We start from the raw sequence: 15,274 nt of genomic DNA on the forward strand, positions 1-15,274 counted from the left end.
GAGCTCAGTGTTTTGCCACTCTTTACATGGAAACCTTTGTGGTTGTTTACTTCTCATTTTAAAGTAATTGTTCAATTTGGTATGTCTTGGACTAGGCAAGGTAGGAAAAAATTGATATAAAACATACAATTTCTCTTTCTGAAAAAAAAAATTGTGAAATATTCCTTCAATTTAACAAAGGAAATTTCAAACACTTGCCAGTAACCAGGAGGAAAATAAATAACTAACAAACAAAAATGGATAATCTGAGATTAGAAAGATTTTGTTTTGTTGGAATACCTTTGTCATGAAACAGTCACAACAGATCTAAGAACAGTGTTTTGGAAAATACCGCTGTAGTTAAGTTGATTGCCAGAGTTTATCAATGTCTTTCACTTTCTGTGGAATGAAGTGATTCCTTTAGGCTGAGAGGCCCACTGAAATCTCTTGCATAGGCTAAAAAAGTGTTTCCAGGCTGTACTGAACTCAAGGATTGTCTAAATCTTTTCTGTAACACTACAAAATACACGTTATTTCCCCTGCAGCGCTGCTACTATTTTTTTTCTAGTAAGGATAATATGAAACTTAATCTAAATTTTGAACACACTTTCTGAATTTTGTGCCCATTCTCTTTTGCCAGGATGCAAGAATGCTTTCACATTTTGCCCTCGTCCTCCTGCACTGCAGTTACTGGGACAAGCATCTTTCTAAGCATTGCCACCCACAAGGCCAGTGTTCAGCATCAAGGCAGCCAAGAAGAATATTTATGCCTGTGTCAAACCATCTTGGTAGTGTAGGTACAGGAGCAAAAAGCCCCAGCAGACTTATGTCACTTAATTTTGTGACTGATATGTTTAGCTTCAAGTTCTCTGAAGATGGATTCAACACCTTTTTAACACTTCTGTTAATACCCAGGTGATTTTCCATGTTTCTCTTACCCTTTACCGAGGGTATTTAATTGAAGATATGAGTACAGTTTGACAGTTTCAAACCTGTTTTTTTTAGCACAGAAAATGACTAGACATTTTGTCTGCAGTTTTCCTTTGTAGCTGTAAACCTCTAGAAATTATTTTTCAGACAACACCTAACCTTTTGAAAAGCAAATCTGTTCTTTAAGTATGGGTATGTCTCTCATAAAAATTAAATAATTCTCAGTTTACCAGAGAACCAGTAACATAAAAACTGCCTATCCATTATTTCAATTCTATTGCTGTGTCCTCATTAAATTGCCTCCAAACTGGCTGGAGATTTCTCCATGTCCCAGGCAAGACTGAAGGCAGCTGTTGTAAGGATGAGCAGAATGGATCTAAATTGCCCCCATAAACAGCAAAAGGAGATGGTGCAATATGGGGCAAACATGTGGCTAAGACCTGGGATGCTTGGCTCAGTTTTCCTGCTGCTGTGTGGGGGACAAGGATACTAGGACAGCTGGCAACAACTTGCTTTTTCCTTACCCTTTCCTTGCCATGTTGTATTCCTGTGCCACTCATCTCAGCTGTTCTCTCAGCAGCAGCCAAAGGACATATCCCCAAAGACCAGAAGAGAGAAAGAATGGAAATAAGGTCAGTAATGTTCATTACAAGAAGAGAGGTTCGCTGCATTTTTCTTTATTAAACTATTGAAGAAGAGTGTATTGCCCTTTTGTCAAAACCAGTTGCCCACCAAATCTGTTGTAAATATAAGTTTCAATGCAAGATCTGGACACTTTCCCTCCAGAGTACATTTACCTGGTTTCTCTCCCCTAGACAAGAAGCTGCAGCATTCTAGGACTAGAACTAGGCAAGGCTGCTAGTTTACTAAGACATGTTTGCTGAATGATAACAATCCAGGACATCATGTCCAGTCTGTAGAAGGCTTTTGTTCTGATTTTTGGATTGCTTCCATGGCAGGAAGTTGATTCAGTTGTTGCATTAGAGTTTTCTCAGAATCACTATAGCAACAGAAATAAAACCTTAAAGCAATTAAGGTTTCTGGTCTTATTAAAAATATTCATTGTGTTATTGTTTTGTGGAATGATCTTGAAGTTATAATGAGATCATGCACATGTTTCCTACTAGTTTCATTTCAAAATGCTGCATTTAAGGGAAGAAAATACAGATTTGTTATTTCTCTATGCCGTGTAAAGTTTTCCTGTAGCACATAGTTGAGAGCAAAAAAAGCTGAGCTTCATAATTTTGTCAAGTGTTGAAAATAGTTATTTTCTTCCTCAAGCCCACTGTAAACTGTATTTACAAAAACAGAGTGCTAGACTCTGGAAATTAAAAGTCACAACTTACAAAAAAATTCTACCATCCCTATCAAGAAAAGCAATATTTTCCCTATCTTTGCCTTCAGGTTTTAACGAAGTTAAATCTTTGGAAAACAGAAAATTGAAAGATATGTAAAGGAGTATATTTACTTTTAAGAGTGAAATTTCATTCATTCTATTTAATGGAAAAGAGAGTACCAGATCAATTCATACAACTGGAACTTTGCTTTAGATTAGCATTTCTATTTAAATATCAACATCAAACCTTGATGTTATCTAACTGAAAAGTAAATATTTTTTGTTTGCATCAAATAACATACCAATGTCAATTTTCAGTTAATCTAAGATCTTGCTTTTTCCTCTTCCTATAAAAAATTAAATAAAAATGCCCTAAACCCCATTCCTTTTCAGTTTGAAATTTCAAAAATTCTCCTTCTTCTAATTAATGAAGATTAATGAAACACTAAGAAGTTTTAAAATAATATTTTGTTAATATATTTTCTTATATATATTTTTTAATTTTAAAATTATATTTTAAAATACACATGTATATGCTGTTTTAGCCACATATTTATATAGAATTCTTAGCTTACATCTTGACATTTCCTACCAAGTTTGAGTGTTGAGTTTTAGTGTTTTGCCATACTGCAGCTGAAGATTTTCCTGAAAATTTGTCATACCAGCCCCAGATTTAGGTAGCAGTTCAGCAAGGAAGCCTTAAAGAGCCTCCAATGCTCCTGTATCTCTAAATCAACAAAATTAGGATGTATCAGCAGTCAGGAGCTCTAAAACTGATTTCTAGAAGGAAATGCATAATGACAGGGGATTTTTAAAATTATTACTTAATGACAAAATAATCTTGAACTGATGACATGAAATCCTTGAAACACGGTGAAAGGTCATAACAATTAGGTTAAAAAAGATAATTCAATATTAATAAGTTAAACTTGGAAAACAAGTTCTTATAGTTAAAAAATCATACCTTTACGGTTTCATGGTTTGTTTTCTTCATGTCCTCAACTGAACACTTGACTACAAAAAGTTCATTTTAGTTCTGATTTGTTTTAGAAATATAAAAAAGAAGTCTTGCTTTCTGCTGAGTTTTCATACAAGTATGTGGGACATATCTAAACCTCATGTTAAATAATTTAATTTATATCTTCTTCTTACTCTCTTGCCACAACCTACACCTCACTACCACCCGACTTCCTTAAAAAAATAAGCACTGTCTAAACTGAAACTTCTTTCTTCATGTTGATAGATCAGGAATTGAACAAATTAAATTAATTTGATTCTGTTTGCTCTAAAATGGAAATTGATATCAACTTATGTGATCCAATAGTCAGCCAGTGAATCTATCCATTTGGGGAAAATATTAGCAGTGCTTAGTTAGTTTCAAACATCTCCATATCCTGTGTCTAAAATACATTTTTTGCATATTTTCAAATAAAATACTTTTCCCAATTTGGACTATTCAAGACCATAAAAATACAGAGTTCATTAAGACATCTTAGAAGTTAATAAATTAGGATAAAAATTTAAAATAAACTACTGAGGAGAGTAAATTACTCAGAATATGGCAAAAGAAATCTGGTAGTAAAGTAGCAAAATGACACAGGAAACGTGAGCAATATATGACAGTCTGCAGCTGCAGCTTTCAATATACATATCTGCAGGTTTAAGCATTTTACTTTACTTGAATATTAATGAAAATTATTTTATCTGTCTTCAAGCCCTGACATTTTACTCAGTGACCAACTATTCTTCCTTGCTGTTTAGCTTCTCTGACCTTCAACCACTTTAACTGACTCAAACCCTCTGGCAACAGAAGAAGGATCAGAGGAGATGACCAAAAGAATAATTATCTCAAGGAGTATATAAATAATGATTGCCAATTATTGTAAAAAAAAAAAAAAAGGCTTATCTCAGCACAAAGGGCACTAAAAGATATTCTTTGTGTGGACACATGAGTGGGTCACTGGGTTATATGCCTTAAGGTGACTAGTGGAGAGAAAAGCATTCTGTGGCAGCCAGACCAGCACTAGGGAAGTGGGTACATGGTTCAACCCAACAGGAAGTATAAAACCCAAGCAAGTGATAAAACATATTTTAATTTGTGTCCATTTTCTCTTGTCCTGCCAGTAGGGTGGGAAGAATCGGGGTCCCTCTTCTTATCTGCCTCCTGTCACACATTGATGAGACTTCTCCAGACCAAAGAGTCCCATCTCTTCCAACCTCTTCTTATATGAGAGGTGTTCCTATCCCCTCACCATCCTTGTCAGCCTTCTAGGATTGCTCCTGGAAGTCCACATCTCACTTGTACATGGGGAGACCAGAACTGGACATGGCATTCCAGATATGTTTCCCCAGTACTGACAAAGATGTTTTGTGCAGCCCAGAACACTGATGGCTGATTTAGACGTGAGGGTGATGGCTGGTTTATGGGCAACTTGTAGACCAAGGATGCCAGTGTCCCTCTCTACAGAGCTGTTTTTCATCCAGTGGGCTTCCAGCATGTACTGGTGCATGGGGTCATTCCTTCCCAGTTTGCAGAATTTTGCATTTCCCCTTGGTGAACCTCATGAGGTTCCTCTCTGCCCAGTTCTCCTGCCTGCCAGGATCCATCTGATTTGCAGCACATCCGTCTGGTACATAATCCACTCCTCAGAGATATGTATCATTTGCAACACTGCTGAGCTTCTCTCTGTCCCAGCATCCAGACCTTTAATGGAGATACTAAGCAGGACTGGACCCAGTATTGATCCCTGGAGTGCACCACTGGCAGCATGCCTCCAGCTGGACTTTGTGCCACTGACTACAGCCCTGTGCATGGTTCTAGCCCTTCAGGATCTTGCTGGCAATTTTAATCGAAAGCCAAAAATTCACTTGTAGTGCAGGCTTGTTCTCAGCTTAATAAAGCTCAGAGCTGAAGAACTTCAGTTTCATCTCATAAGACATTTTTAATAAAATCCAGCAACCTTACATATAAATATTACTGAGTGAACAACCTGAGAACTTGGAGAGAAACTGGTAAAGCAAGCAATGACATTTCTGAAATTTTGGTACAGCTGACAATGATCTTTTATTTGGAACTGGCTCGATCTTTAAACATAAGAAATTTTCAAAAAACATTTCATTTCAGCCTGATTTCATGCAACACCCCTAATGGCGCATTGATTTCCCTCAGCTTTCTGCTTCAGGCTACAAGATTGCATTTCTAGGTGTAAAATATTTTTGCATAGAAAGCACCATAGTAGTATTATTTTTTGAGTGAGGAGTGGTCCCAGTATAGTAATAAATACACTATTTGTACAGGCAATTAATTTATGACATGTCACAGCCCAAAAGTGAGTAAATGCCTTTGAAGGACACAACAGCCTTTCTTGATTTTTTCGTGATGATTTTAGGGGCTCTACTCTAGTCTGCAGGTAGAATACCGATGCGGGGTGCCCCCAGCCAAGGAAATAACATGCTCTGACTCCATGATTCAGAAGGCTGAACAATTGCTTCATTAAGCTGTACTATATTACATTGCATACTATTCTATACTAAACTATATCATACTGAAGAGAAACCTGTGACCCTCATCAGAGTCATGACCCAGCTTTGACCTAATTGGTCAATCAATCAAAACAACCATCACCAGAGTCCAATTAACAGATCCCTTTTTGTAAATAATCTCCATAACACATTCCACATATGCCAAACAACAGAGGGAGCAAATAGAGATAAGAATAAGAGACACTAAATGATAAAATTTGCAGGGCCAGAAAACATTAAATATGGCAACATGAGGAAAAAACCTGTTATATTTACCAGAACACTGATAGAGTTCCTAAATTGGAGCTGCAAAGGATAAACTGAAATCTAGTTCAGAAACTGGAATATTTCTTGTTAATTTTCAGATATTCAGAGTACCAATAGTAACAACCAAGGGCAGTAACTGAGGCTGCTTGGCAATTTGCAAAGACCAAAGCAGCTGGGCATCCAGAAGTACCTGAAGTAAACAGACAATAATTAAGTATTACGAGGTGTAAAAAGGTCCAACACTAGGAGGCTCGTGTTATTACTATTCCCTTCCTTTCCTTCACTTTATAAATGGATAGAGCAGTCAACTTAATCATGCTACAGTCTGACTACAGAAGTGCCAACCCACTTCTAGAGAGGAATAAAGAAAAAAGCTTTCATTCTAGAGTAGTATTAATCAAACTCTACCTTGCTTGTAATTTGCTTACTTACTATTCTGCAAGCACATTGTTGTGCTGTCTTCTTCTGAGAATTATCCTAGGAAATATTTAGCAGCAAACTAAACCCATCATATCATTCAGAAAAAAAGAGGTGTCACAAATTATCCTTCAGAACTGGATACTGTAAATGAAATTAATCTCCAGCTAAACACAGTAATTTATTTTTTCACAACTGCTAGAAGTTGTAGGGTTTTTTAGTGCACTAGATATTGCTTGATTGTGTAACAGTGCAAAACAATTTTAAATAAGTGCAGGTGGTGTTTAATTTTTAAAGAGGATTCACAGCTAATACTCTACAAAACACAACCCAAGTTTACTGAGATACTAATACCTACCTCCTAGGCATAAGGGTCAAAAAAACCCCCAAACTTGTGAGCTTTTAATTAGAAAACAGAATGTGTTTCTCTGATTTATCTGTAATCCATAAAAAAGAAAGTATGGCTATATTTTTCTATCAATTAAAAAAGCATTAATGGAATACACCTTTACTCCTCTCTCATGAGACTCCATCTCGTGCACTACATCCAGAATACATAAGATACCATTTTCCCTTCCTCAGCATGGGAAGGACATGGAGCTGTTGGGGTGAATCCAGAGGAGGCCACTAAGATGACCAGAGGGATGGAGCACCCCTCCTATGAGGAAAGGCTGAGAGAGTTCAGATTGTCCAGCCTGAAGAAGGCTACAGGGACGCCTCACTGGGACTTTCTGGTACCTAAAGGGAGCCTGCAAGAAAGGTGGAGAGAGACTTTTTACAAGGCCAGGGACTGATGGGAAAGGGGGAATGGCTTCAAAGTGAAAGGGAGTAGGATTAGATTCTTTACTGTGGGGGTGGTGAGGCACTGGAACAGGTTGCTCAGAGAAGATGTGGACGCCCCATCCCTAGCAAGTGTTCAAGGCCAGGTTAGATGGAGCTCTGAGCAACCTGGTCTAGTGGGAGGTGTCTCTGCCCATGGCAGGGGGTTTGGAATGAGATTATTTTTAAAGTCTTTTCCAAGCCAAGCCTTTCTAGTATTCTAGAATTCTATGAAATTATAGACATATCTAATTTCTTAAAAAAAACCAAACAAACAAAAACCCAAAAAAGCCCAAGCCCCAAAAAAACTAACCAAACAAAAACATACAACCCCCTCCAATACACAAAACACAAAGAAGAGCAGCAAAAGAAGCACTTTAAAATGGAGAATCATTTGCATTATTCTTTGCCTGAAGTCCACACACCTATACTGACATATATACTGGCACGCACACACGTACATTGCAGGGTTTCATTTAAAGCGTGAAGATCCACTAACTCAGTTTGCAAGAAAATTATGTCTGCAGCTTTATGGTTTAGTGCAAACATCAACAAGCCTTTCTGTGCTCATCACACCCACAGTGTTATAGCTTCATCAGTTTGTTTCATTCTTAAATCAAGTTATCCTGAATCACAACAGGAATACTACTGCACAGCACTACAAGTCACTGCAAGCCAGTTTGTTTAGTAGTCAACTTTAAAAGTGTTGTAATCCCTGTGCACCAAAACGATTTTTTCTGAAGCCTTTCATAGCACTTCTGGCAGCAAAATAGTGTGGTAAGAACAAAATGCTAGAGATAACCTCCTCTGTTATCTCAGTTGCTAATCTATTGCTTGAGTCAGTTAACAATTCAAAGGCCAGTATAAATATTTATATTTTATTAACATTGGCCAAGCCCTAAGACAAAAGAAGCACCTTAAAACAGGGGACCTAGAGATACAAATAATTTGAAATACAAACTCCACGTTACTGCTAAAGAAAGGTTGTGCATACATAAACTGTCATTCATTCTTTGTCATCACCCAGAGGATTTTGACTTTGTTTTAAAGGTAAAAATGAAACGCTAGTTCTCCCAAAGTTAATCAGTAATTTCATCCATCAGAAACGGTGTTACAAGTTTGCTGTATGTCTTACATCAGAAGCAGTTTGACCTGTATTGTGTGAGCTCAGTGGGACAGGTCTCACATTGTAGCTTAATGACCAGGAGATGAGAACAAAACACTCAGAACTCTGGCTCTGAGGCAGCAGTAAAAGAACAAGAAAATGGAAAAGAACAACCCAAAAACCTTCAAAAATATTAAAATCTTCAAACAGATTTTTCTCAAAGCACAAAAGAACTTTTGTTAGAGCTTCATTTAGTATATAATGGTATGGGAAAGTATTGTTTGTAAGATCTGCCACTACTTTCAAAAGGTAGAACTTCTTTCTCCCTGATAAACCGAGTGCAGTGTTTTTTATTCAGAGATTTCAAAATGCAACTGTACATATTCCCAATTAAGGGTGTGGATGTTTAACTTTGGGGTTATTTACCTGGATTGACCAAACTGACAAATAAACAGGTGACCTGGAACCAGCTTTCTCTACCCTTAGTGGTCCCCACTCAGTTTGGCTAAATGTATATATGCAGCAAAAAGCACACACTCAAAGGGCAGAGGTCCAAACATGGCCAAGGAAATATACAAATTCACATGATCTCAAACAAATTTGAGGAGTTATCATTTCCCTTCCAGGTGTTGAAATGCAAATTCCAATAAAATAATTTCAGTTCTGCCTTTGCACAACATGGCAGAAAAGGGTGACTGTTTACTGTTATTTTACCAAATACTTACTCTTTTCTCTTCTCTCTCCCTCCTTCCTACATTTTTTTTATAACAGCATGAATTGCTTTCTGGTTTTACTCTTTGTTTGAGAGTACTCTTTTTCAAATACCAATCCTTTAAATAATGGCCAACCTAGAGATTTTTCTTACTTTAGGCAACTGCTGCTGGGCTTAGATGGAGGATGGGCAGCGAGAGAGAAACACCATCTGGTTGTTCACAAGAAAAATGACTCAGACTCTTCTGAAGAGAAGACCAAGGCATATCCTGCCCTGTTTTCCATATCAGAGGTTCCTAATACAACATCTTTATCTTTCTCGTAGATATTTTCAAATTCTTCTGAGCAGCTTCCTCATACTGTTCATAGTTTGGCAATAGATAGAACATTCTAGATACCTGCAGCAAATTTTGCCTGCACTTAAGTCAAATCATCTTCACTGTGATCAAGATTTTGTCCACCATGTTGTTACAGAAAAAAGATCTAACAAGGTACAGAATACAAAAGATAGCATTTTCAACTGTTTTGCTGTTTGTAAAAATCTTGCCTGTGGACATTTCACAGAATATTATATTTTTTCTGTATTAGATTAGCATCCTTCAGTGGAGTGGAAAAAAAGACAAATATGGCTCTTCAAAAAAAATTTGCATAAGATATATAACAGATATTTTAATCAGATTCATATTTTAAAGAATGAGTCCTGTAAGCAGAAATTTTTAGATCAAATACCATGCATATAATCAGTGTAGAATACAGATGATTTTCCAGTTTTCTCTATATAAACCAAATGTATACATGAAGTTACAGGCAGTCAGTTTTAGTTTTGTTACTTTACATGCATTCAACACTCAGCTAACCTAACCCTAGAAGTTCAAATGTCACATTTCTTCTGCAACCATGCTAAAGGCAGGATTGAAAGGCAAGTAAAAAGATTATACTTGAAGATTTGCATGGCTTGAGGAGTGTTATTATTATTATTATTATTATTATTATTATTATTATTATTATTATTATTATTATTATTATTATTATTATTATTATTATTTCTTCAAAAATACTTCCATATATGTTTGAGAAAATGAGACAGAACAAATATTGTATAGTGCAGGAAAAATGCTGAGTGAGTGAAGGAGGTACAACCCAACATATGCCTAGTTGATATATTTCACACCACTGTGACTTAACCACACTGTTGAGAACTAGGGTAGGATGACTGTGACCTCCTGGAGCACAAATGCAGCGGTGTTTGTGCTAGTCCATGTGTCTTCACAAGGCACTGGGCTCTGCTTAGCAGGGTAAATGTGAACACTTGCTAGATAGAAATACAAAGCCTCTTCCCACTTGCAGGACTAGGAGGACCAGGGAAAAGACAAGGTTTTGAATTAAACACTTACTTGAGAAAATCAATTTCATCAGATCACTTTTGTACTTTCAAGTCAGTTTCGTAGTCCCCTGCTTTTCAGAACAATTATCTCCAAACCCTAATGATGAGTTAACATTATTCTAAAACAAGTCAAAGCCATTGGTACCTAACTTAAAGATATTTACAGATAGACTAGAAACAAACTGGAAGCACAGTAAGAGCTGGAAATTCCTGAAGTTTACGTAGAAAGGAAGTGAAAATTTCAAAGCTGATTTCTTTATAAACTACTGAAAAAAACACTTGTGAATTTGGCCTTAGTTTAACAAGTATGATAAAAATATGACTAAATTTGAGTCAGTTTCAAGGCAGCTACTGATACTGCAATGGCCTAATTCTACACATAAGAGAGTGTGACAGACTTCTAAAAAAATTTTTGTAGAGATCCATAAAACAGGTAAAAGCAGTGCTTTAGCCAATTTTGTACCTTGAAGCAGCAACATTATTTTTAGAAAAGCACTTCTATACATTTAAGAGCAGAATATCTTCTCTCTCCTTGTGAGTATACAAATTGTAGCAAAAGGTTGCTTTAATAAAATATATGGGATTTTATATCACACAGAAATCACACAGAAATTCTAGGTTGGAAGAGACCTTTAAGATCATCGAGTCCAACCCATGTTCTAATACCTCAACTAGATCATGGCACCAAGTGCCACATCCAGTCTTTTTTTAAACTCTTCGAGGGATGGTGACTCCACGACCTCCCTGGGTAGATGATTCCAGTATTTGACTACTCTTTCTGTAAAATACTTCCTCCTTATTTCTAGCTTGCATTTCCCTTGGCGCAGCTTGAGACTGTGTCCTCTTGTTCTGTCGGTTGTTGCCCGGAGAAAGAGACCGACCCCCAGCTCACCACAGCTACCCTTCAGGAAGTTGAAGAGGGTGATAAGGTCACCCCTGAGTCTCCTTTTCTCCAGGCTGAACAACCCCAGCTCCCTCAGTCGCTCTTCATATGGCTTGTGTTCCAAGCCCCTCACCAGCCTCGTTGCTCTCCTTTGGACACGCTCAAGCATCTCAACGTCCCTCCTAAACTGAGGGGCCCAGAATTGGACGCAATACTCAAGGTGTGGCCTCACCAGTGCTGAGTACAGGGGAAGAATGACCTCCCTGCTCCTGCTGGCCACACCGTTCATGATACTGGCCAGGATGCCATTGGCCTTCTTGGCCACCTGGGCACACTGCTGGCTCATGTTCAGCCGACTGTCAACCAGCACCCCCAGGTCCCTTTCCTCCTGAGCACTGTCCAGCCACACTGTCCCCAGCTTATATCGTTGCAGGGGGTTATTGTGGCCAAAGTGCAGGACTCGGCACTTGGACTTATTGAACTTCATCCCATTGGATTCTGCCCATCCCTCCAACCGTTCCAAGTCCCTCTGCAAAGCCCTCCGTCCCTCTAACAGATCCACACACGCTCCCAGCTTAGTGTCATCTGCAAATTTGCTAATAAAGGACTCTAAACCCTCATCCATGTCATCAATAAAAACATTAAACAGAACTGGCACCAGCACAGAACCCTGAGGAACACCACTGGTGACTGGCTGCCAGCTGGATGCAGCACCATTCATATATAATTACCATATATATAATGGTAATCCATGTATGAACAATTAGAATGATTATAAAGTTTCATTAATATGGCCAAAAAAGAATTTTAAAAAATATCCCTAAAACCTGGAAATTGTTTCCTTAATCTAATAATTTATACATTGTCTTTGCAGAGATAAGTGTTGATTCTTCATGACATGCTAATGTTTATTTCTGTCAAAGACTGGAACAGAATAATTCAAGTTTTTCTTAGCACATTTTTCACTGCTGGGTAAATTGTAGCAACAACAGGGTGAGAAAATAAGGTGATGACTGGAAGACCAGGGATGTGTTAAAAAAAGTTAAGAAAGCATCAAGTGTATTAATGACAAAATTGCTCAAAGGAGAACAAACTGTGATCAAGTATGTGTTCCTTCTAACATAGTTTTGTATCAAATTACTTGAATTTTTTTTTATTGGTAAGAGCTTCAGTATAATAAGAGAAAATGAAAAAAATTATCCAGCATAGCCTATCTTCTTCTTGTGCAAGTTAGACCTATATTCATTTTGCACCTTTCCCTCTCACTGTCAAAAGTAGATTTTCAATATTAAGAAGGGAGAATATATTTTTTAAATTTTTAATGCATACTGACTGAAAGCTAAATATCACTCTCTACCCTTTCTCAAATTTTAGGTAGCCTGTGACATGCCACAGAACTGTGTGGGTTGAAAATCAAATTATTAGTATTTTGAATGAATTAATCCTCCATTACAATCTTCTTTCTTCCACATTTTTGAATCCTCCTCCCTGGAATCAAACCCAAATGTGGCAAGGTCAGCATGCCTTCTTCAAAAGAGAAAGTAAATCTACACTCTAAAAAACCCCTCATGCTCCATTTTCTTCCCCAACTCAGTAGAATTACATGCTAAGAGAATCACTTATTATTAAATGTTCCCTAATATTTAGAAGTAGATGAAGGGATGAAGGGCCTTCCTCAGGGTTGGTTTTTTCTGGGTGCTCTTTACAATTGTTACAAGTCCTTAGCTGGTGCAAAGAAGGCAGAGAAAAAGAAGAAAAGATGCATGAAGTGCATTAAATGTTTGCAAGATATTGTTACTGCAAAAGCCCAAGAAAAAAAGTTACACATGAAAGCTGTGCACACTTGGTTCATAATTTGCCGATTCCTCCATAAGTGTTCCCTCCCTGTCAGCTTATCTCACTCTCCTTCCCACTGTTTTCTTGGCTTTTTTTCTGCAGCTATCTGAGGAACCTTTTTTCCCTGGAGGTTGCAGCATGACCACAGCTTCCTGTGAAGCTCCTGTGGTCATTTTTGCTTGGTTGGTTTTGTGCTAAAGAACACAAGGACTGGTATTGCCAGAGCCCACAGAATTCCATTGCCAACCCCATCCTAGCTGCAGAGGTGTTCAGGAGTTGTCCTCTAATTCCCCTCCTACCTCTAAGCCCATCTGCCTGAAAAAACCCAACATAACAAAACAAAACACACACACACACACACACACACCTGGACGATTGATCAGAAAAAAATTATCCATGCCAGGCTTAAACTAGAGGACACCCCTTGTCCTGATTAAAAACTGAAGTGTTTTACAGCCAGGAGAGATAACACATGTGCAAAGCTGAAAATAGTTGCCACACCATGTTTTTGTTTTGTTACCATGACAGCAATTACCAATATTTTGAAGAGAATGACTGCTCACTGACACAATATGAGGACAATGGGAAGGTGTGTTTTCTTCACCAGTCCAGGAAGTCTCATTGTTTGCCCAAATGCAATTATTTCCTATGATGTCTAGGTGAAGTTATTATTCATCAGAAACAGAACCACAGCTGAGCTGGAGAAAATAAAATCTAATTCAAAAAAGGACCAGTGTAGAGATACAGAAGTTTTAGGATTTTGCCTCTTCAAATATTTGCTAAAAGAGGCAGAAATTTAAGGAAAAAAAGACTCAATATTTCTTGTATTTACATCGTCTATCAGCTAGAACATAGAAATATTTTGGCTAATAGGTGAGAAATGTCTGTTTTGGCTGCCTTTTCTTTTATGCCTTTGTCAGTGTTAGAATCGAAACCTCTTACTACACTCAACAGCTGGTATAGACCAATTATATTTTAAAGATAACATCAGAAGGAAACTTCACAGCAGTTGGTAGAATTCTTCATGTCTTCCTATCTTAGACCTATCTCCTCCTGCAGAGAAAGAGATATATAGGAAGACCTCTGAATGGGATAACATCATCTGTCATCTCTTCCAAGAATTCCTGAACAAGAAATGCAGCATGCTGCTGAATTTACAGGTCTCTGTCTTCCTTTCCTCGATCTGTCCAGCATTGTAAATGGTTATGGGACACAACACAGCTGACACACATGTCCTCAGCTGATAATACAGAGAATGCAAATTACAGAAAAAACACAACTGCAGGCACATCAAAGCTTCAGCAATGCTGTTAATCATCTATAAAGGCACGATAATCATCAGCAACCTGGTTTTTTCCAGGGTATGTTCAAAAGAAGCAAAAACAGGCACACAATTAAGACTGTTTTCTTAAAAACATTGCAAAAGACCTTGGGCATTAGATCTACAGCTGTGCTGACTGCTCAACCTCTGTTTCAACAAGAACTACAGTGCTGTCATAAGGGTGCTCCAGTGACATCGTACCATTTCCTAGCAACAATCTATGTTTTGTACATAAAAAAGCGAATGAAATACTGCCTATCAGTGTTTTCTCATTATGCTGTTAAACCTTTCTCCCTCTCCCATGTAAAATGAAAAGTCTTATTCGAACATTATACAGAACTTCAGACTGTGCTCTGTAATGTAATGAACTGCCAAAGAAGCAAACCTAACATAAAACAAGGTATTTCATGTTATCCAAATTGACCCTTCTGAAAACAAAGTTAGTGTAAGTTCATAATTCCATGAGAGATTCACCAAGTTTTAATCCTGCACTGATGGACTGAATACTTCATAAGCAAATGGAGAGCTGGGCATTCTGCTTCTCACAGGGCTGTTCCTGAGGAGTCTTTCCTTGCAGAAGCAGCATCCGGTCTTATTCTGAGATTTATAGTAATTTCTGATCATTCTGGGAAAAATCCGGTCTTACTTTCTGAGATTTATAGTAATTTCTAATCATTCTGGGAACAATCATTCAACTGCAAAGCATTGCCCCACTTCGTGTGTTTAAACATACAATTCACATTTACAGTTACATACACACAAAC

The sequence above is a fragment of the Molothrus ater genome, chromosome 1 (genome assembly GCF_012460135.2).
Source record: "Molothrus ater isolate BHLD 08-10-18 breed brown headed cowbird chromosome 1, BPBGC_Mater_1.1, whole genome shotgun sequence".
NCBI lineage: Eukaryota > Metazoa > Chordata > Aves > Passeriformes > Icteridae > Molothrus > Molothrus ater.